This window comes from Oncorhynchus masou, chromosome 12, assembly GCF_036934945.1.
Source record: "Oncorhynchus masou masou isolate Uvic2021 chromosome 12, UVic_Omas_1.1, whole genome shotgun sequence".
Lineage (NCBI taxonomy): Eukaryota > Metazoa > Chordata > Actinopteri > Salmoniformes > Salmonidae > Oncorhynchus > Oncorhynchus masou.
Genome location: NC_088223.1, coordinates 24,360,195 through 24,366,879, shown reverse-complemented (window position 1 = coordinate 24,366,879; position 6,685 = coordinate 24,360,195).

The window sequence follows — 6,685 nt, the reverse complement described above, 5'->3', positions numbered from 1 at the left end:
GGCGGCGTTCGGCGGTCAACATCACCGGTCTTCCTTTCATTTATCCGGTGTTTTGGTCAGGTAGCAGATATAGTGTCTGATCGGGGTTCCCAGTTCCCCTTAAGGGTCTGGAGGGCATTCATGGAATGTCTGGAGGTCTCGATCAGCCTTACCTTGGGTTTTACACCCCGAGAGTAATGGGCAGGTGGATAGAGTTCGTGCCCTGGGCCGAGATGGCTCAGAACTCGCTTCGCCACTCCTCCACTAACCTCTCCCCCTTCCAGTGCATACTGGGGAATCAGCCGGTTCTGGCACCTTGGCATCAGAGTCAGACTGAGGTTCCTGCGGTGGACGACTGGTTCAGGCACGCGGAGGAGACATGGGACACCGCCCATGTTCACCTCCAGTGGGCCATGCTGTGCCAGAAAGCCAGCGCAGACCATCACCGCAGTGAGGCCCCGGTATTCGCACCGAAACCTGCCCCCTCGCATGCCCTGCCGGAAGCTGAGCCCGCGGTTTGTTGGGCCATTTAAAGTCCTGGGGAGACTGAACAAGGTAAGCTACAGGTTAAGGCTTCCCCCAGATTATCGTATTAATCCCTCGTTCCATGTGTCTCTCCTCAGGCCGGTGGTGGCTGGTCCACTCCAGGAAGCTGAGGAGCAGGAGTTTCCGTGGCAGTAATCGCAAGGTTCGTTCCCTTTCCTTTCTAATGAAAACAGTATTGTCTGGTTGGAATATTATTGAAGATTTATAATAAAAACATCATAAAGATTGATTATATACATCGTTTGACATGTTTCTACGAACTTTAATGGAACTTTTTAGACTTTTTATCTGGACTTTGTGCCTGCACTTTGTGCATTTAGATTACTGGACTAAACGCGCAAACAAAAAGGAGGTATTTGGACATAAAGATGAACATTATCGAATAAACATGGAGACCTGGGAGTGCCATCAGATGAAGATCATCAAAGGTAAGTGATTCATTTTAACGCTATTTCTGACTTTTGTGACACCTCTCTTTGGTTGGAAAATGGCTGTATGGTTTTCTGTGGCTTGGCGCTGATCTAACATAATCGCATGGTGTGCTTTCGCCGTAAAGCCTTTTTGAAATCGGACACAGCAGCTGGATTAACAAGTTATTTAATCCTATGTGTAACACTTGTATCTTTCATAAATGTTTATGATGAGTATTTCTATAATTTGATGTGGCTCTCTGCAATTTCACCTGATGTTTGTTTGAGACAATGCATTTCTGAACATAACGCGCCAATTTCAAATGAGGTTTTTGGACATAAATATTAACTTTATCGAACAAAACAAATATTTATTGTCTAACATGGAGTCCTGGGAGTGCCATCCAGTGAAGATCATCAAAAGTTAGTGGTTCATTTTAATGCTATTTCTGACTTTTGTGCCCTGCAATTTCACTGGTTGTTGGCGAGGTGGGATGCTCACATTCCGAACGATCCCAGAGAGGTTAACTTCTTGGTGACAGGGGTCAGTATTTTCACGTCTGGATGAAATGCATGCCCAAATTCAAATGCCTGCTACTCATCCCCAGAAGATAGGATATGCATATTATTAGTAGATTTGGATAGAAACACTCTGAAGTTTCTAGAACTTTTTGAATCATATCTGTGAGTATAACAGAACTTATTTAGCAGGCAAAACCCTGAGGACAAACCATTCAGAATTTTTTTTGAGGACACTCCAGATTTCTAAGGGACCTTCTTGCAGTTCCTATCGCTTCCACTGGATGTCAAAAGTATTTAGAAATTGGTTGAGGTTTTTCCTTTGTGTGATGAAGAAGTACGGCCTTCTTGAACGAGAGTAACTTGAAGTGTACTGTTAGATAGGGGCGCGTGACCAGAAAGCTAGCTACAGTTTGTTTTCCTCCTGTATTGAACACAGATCATCCAGTCTTCAATTGTATTGATTATATACGTTAGAAAATACCTAAAGTTGTATTACAAAAGTAGTTTGAAATGTTTTGGCAAAGTTTACAGGTAACTTTTGAGATATTTTGTAGTCACGTTGCGCAAGTTGGAACCAGTGTTTTTCTGGATCAAACGCACCAAATAAATTACATTTTGGATATATAACGACGGAATTAATCAAATAAAAGGACCATTTGTGATGTTTATGGGACAGTGCCAACAAAAGAAGCTCGTCAAAGGTAAGGCATGAATTATATTTTTAGTTCTGCGTTTTGTGTCGCGCCTGATTTCTCTCTTTGTTTACTATAGTGCTTTCCTCAGATAATAGCATTGTTTGCTTTCGCCGAAAAGCCTTTTTGAAATCTGACGTTGGCTGGATTCACAACAAGTGTAGCTTTAATTTGTTATCTTGCATGTGTGATTTCATGAAAGTCAGATTTTTATAGTAATTTATTTGAATTTGACGCTCTGCATTTTCACTGGCTTTTGGCCAGCTAGCATCCCACATATCCCAGAGAGGTTAACAACATTACTGTCAAGAATGGTTACTCCTCGGCATTTGAACCTCTCCAGGGGGCCCCATATTTTCCATGTTGGACCTTTGTAATGCCTACAACCTGGTTCGGATACGTGAGGGGGATGAGTGGAAGACAGCCTTCAACACAGCCAGTGGACATTTATGGGTACCAAGTTATGCTATTTGGACTCACTAACGCCCCCGCTGATTTCCAGGCTTTGGTCGATGACATGCTTCGGGACATGCTTAACCGCTTTGTGTTCGTGTACCTTGAAGACATCCTGTTTTTTCCCCGATCTGCACAGTAACATATTCTTCATGTCAGACAGGTCCTTCAGTGCCTCCTGGAGATCCAACTGTTTGTGAAAGTTGAGAAGTGAGTTCCAATCTTCAATCACCTTTCTGGGATAAGTCATTGTTGAGGGCAATGTTCAGATGGATCCTGGAAAGGTGAAAGCAGTGGTGGATTGGCGTCAACCAACGTCCAGGGTGCAGATGCAACGGTTTCTTGGTTTTGAAAACTTCTACCGCCATTTCATTCGGGACTACGGCACCCTGGCGGATCCCCTCTCGGCACTCACCACTTTCAAGGTTCAGTTCAAATGGTCTCCAGCTGTCGACAAAGCCTTTGTGGATCTGAAACATCGGTTCACAACAACACCCATTCTCATCCATCCGAGCCCCTCGCGTCAAATTGTGGTGGAAATGGATGCTTTGGATGTTGGAGTGGGGGCCCTCCTGTCCCAGTGATCTGCTCAGGACCAGAAGCTTCATCCCTGTGCCTTCCTGTCCCATCGTCTCAATCATAACCTGGAATATCCCCGTACAGCCAAGTGCCTCAACTCCAGGTAGGATCGGTGGCCCCCCTGTTCACCAAATTTAACTTCACCATCTCCTACTGCCCAGGGTCAAAGAATGTGAAGCCTGACGCCCTCTCCCGCCTATACAGTTCCTCTGCCACACCCTCGACCTCAAACCATTCTCCCTACCTCATGCCTTGCTGCCACTGTGGATTGGGGTATTGAGAACCTGGTCCGTGAGGCACAATGCTCCTTGCCTGGACCTGAAGGAGGCCCAGCTAACCGGCTGATTGTCCCTAATCCAGTCCGGTCCCGGGTCATGGAATGGGCTCAATCCTCCAGGCTGACCTGTCTTCCAGGATTCCGTCGTACACTAGCCTTCCTTCGACAATGCTTCTGATGGCACAATGGTTCCTGATATCTCTGCCTTCATCGCTGCATGCCCAGTGTGTGCTCAAAACAAGACTCCACGGCAAGCTCCTTCTGGCCTCTTGCAGCCACTACCGGTTCCTCATCGTCCCTGGTCTCATATCTCTGGACTTTGTCACTGTGCTTCCTCCATCTGATGGTAGCACTGTCATTCTTATGGTAGTCGACCGGTTTTCCAAGGCCGCCCATTTAATCCCTCTCCCAAACTACCTTCTGCCAAGGAGACGGCCCAGCTTATGGTGGGCCGGCTCCATGGACTCCCGGTAGACATGGTCTCTGATCGGGGTTCTCGTCTCAGTTCTGGAAGGCATTCTGCAACCTTATTGGGTCTTCTGCCAGCCTGTCATCCGGATTCCATTCCCAAACCTACAGTCTGTCTGAGCGAGGCAACCAAGACCTGGAAACCACATTGAGATGCGTAGTCTCAACCAATCCCAATACCTGGAACCAACAACTGATCTGGGTGGAGTATGCCCGGAACACCCTTCCCTGTTTTGCCACAGGACTCTCCCCTTTCAAGTGCTCCATGGGATATCAGTCTCCACTTTTCCCAAAACAAGAGCAGGAGGTCAGCGTACCCTCAGGCCAGATGTTTGTCCGCTGCTCTCGATGTATCCTGGAGAAGAGCCAGGGCAGCTATTCTCAAGACCAACTCTAGGTATCGTCGACAAGCGGACCATCGCCGGACCCCAGCTCCCCGCTACCGCATCAAGCAGAGTGTATGGATTTCCACTTGGGAAGTCCCGCAAACTGTCACCCCGGTTCATTGGTCCTTTTCCCATCTCCTGAGTTCCACTGTTGTCCGTCTTGTGTTACCCCTTACCCTCAGTATCCACCCTCCAGAATGAAGCCAGTGTCTCACTGTCCTTTGTCTCCTGTTTCCAGGTCCATCCCCCCTCAGGTATTCGATGGCCAGCCAGCATATACGGTGAGACAGCTCCTGGAGGTTTGACCACAGGGCAGGGGTTTCCAGTACCTGATTGACTGGGAGGGTTATGGCCCAGAGGAGAGGTGCTAGGTTCCTGCTAAGGACATCTTGGACCAGGCCCTCATCGCCAATTTCCACCGCCGACACCCCGGTCACCCAGGTATGCGCCCAGGTAGGACGCCAGGTGGCATCCCTGGTGGGGGGTACTGTCACGCCTTGATCTGTTTCACCTGTCCTTGTGATTGTACCCACCCCCTCCAGGTGTCGCTGATTTTTTACAATTATTTTTTCCCCCCAGGGTATATGTCCCTGTGTTTCCTGTCTCTCTGTGCCAGTTCGTCTTGTATGTTTCCAAGTCAACCAGCATTTTTCCCGTTCTCCTGCTTTTTGCATTCTCCTTTATCTAGTCCTCCCGGTTTTGACCCTTGCCTGTTTTCTGGACTTTTTACCCACCTGCCTGACCATTCTGCCTGTCTTGACCACTAACCTGTCAGCCACTCTGTACCTCCTGGACTCTGATCTGGTTTTGACCTTTTTGCCTGTCCACAACCATACTCATGCCTACCACTTTGGATTAATAAACATTGTAAGACTCCAACCATCTGCCTCCAGTGTCTGCACCTGGGTCTCGCCTTGTGCCTTGATACTGGGACACGTTCCAGCATTACCGCTGTCTGGAGAACAGCCAGAGCGTGGTCAAGACCCCCTCCACAGACATCTGCTGCAACTACATCTTTAGCTTGTCAGCTCTGCTGCACCAGGGAGGAAAAGGTATGGCACCACACTCCCAACAGTCATGTATGATTGCTTAAACATCCTTCAACATTCTTCTGTACTCATTAATGTGTTTCTTAACTATAGATCTAAGGAAGGTTTCTTATGGCTCAGTAATATTATTGAATTGTTTGGATTGTATACCTCTGCTCAGTCCCACATAGTGACATCTGCTATTCCATATTAGGCAAACAAGCAACAACTCTGTATGTGCCATTTTACCTCCTCAATTCCTTTCTTAATTTTTCCGTGCCTCCTCCTAAAACCCCATTGGAGGAGAGGAACTCTCCTCAGACCTCCAATGGGTTTTGAGAAGGATGCAACAGAGGATGTGAGTAGTTGAGCTGAGATGAATCTTGACAGAGAAAAAAATCTAACTTTATTTGCCACATGCGCCGAATACAACAAGAGTAGACTTTACCGTGAATGCTTACTTACAAGCCATTAACCAACAGTGCAGTTCAAAAAGTAGAAAATATTTACCAAGTAGGCTAAAATAAAAAGTAATAATAAGAATAACAATAAGGAGGCTATATACAGGGGGCACTAGTACCGAATCAGTGTGCAGGGGTACAGGATAGTTGAGATCATGTCATTGTTTAAGGTCTTATGTTGAATGATACATTTTTATCTGTTTGCACATATATCTTTGATCTACTGGTGCTCTTTCCACAGATGGCCCTGGCTTGCTGATAACTGATATCTGATCTAATGAGACTCCCTATGCGATTTGACTCTTGTATTACTGCCTGTACTCAATTTAACATGGTAGTTCCCAATCAGACAATTACTATAAAACAAATCTGTTTTCCTCCGTTAAATTTTTGGTGAATGCATACCGTTGCTTTGTCCTCAGTACTCCTTTGAATGCTGCGTGTACAATGAGGACATGTTTAGTTGGTTAATCATGTTCATTCATTGTGCATTCTATTATTTGGTACTGATAATGTAACCAGTTCTCTCCTTTGTGTCTCCATATAATAAAAAATCCCCATATGCCGTGTGTGCCCTTGAGCTTAATAAATAACCTAAATATTGGATCCTGCCTTCATCTCAGTTCCTGCACTGTCTCTTAACTATTCCACTAGTCCTTTCCTTCAATGTTATCATCGTTATGCCGTTATGTGTGTACCCACATGTTATTCCCAACAATGGAGTCATTATATTTATCTATATTAAAATATGGCTAGGACCTATTGTATGATGAATGAACTTATTAGATCACAGCCACAGTATGTCCATACTCAATCTGGGCTACAATATTCAGGCCCTTCTACTGCCGGTACGGGCCCCGCCGATCCTCTACGACTGGAATACC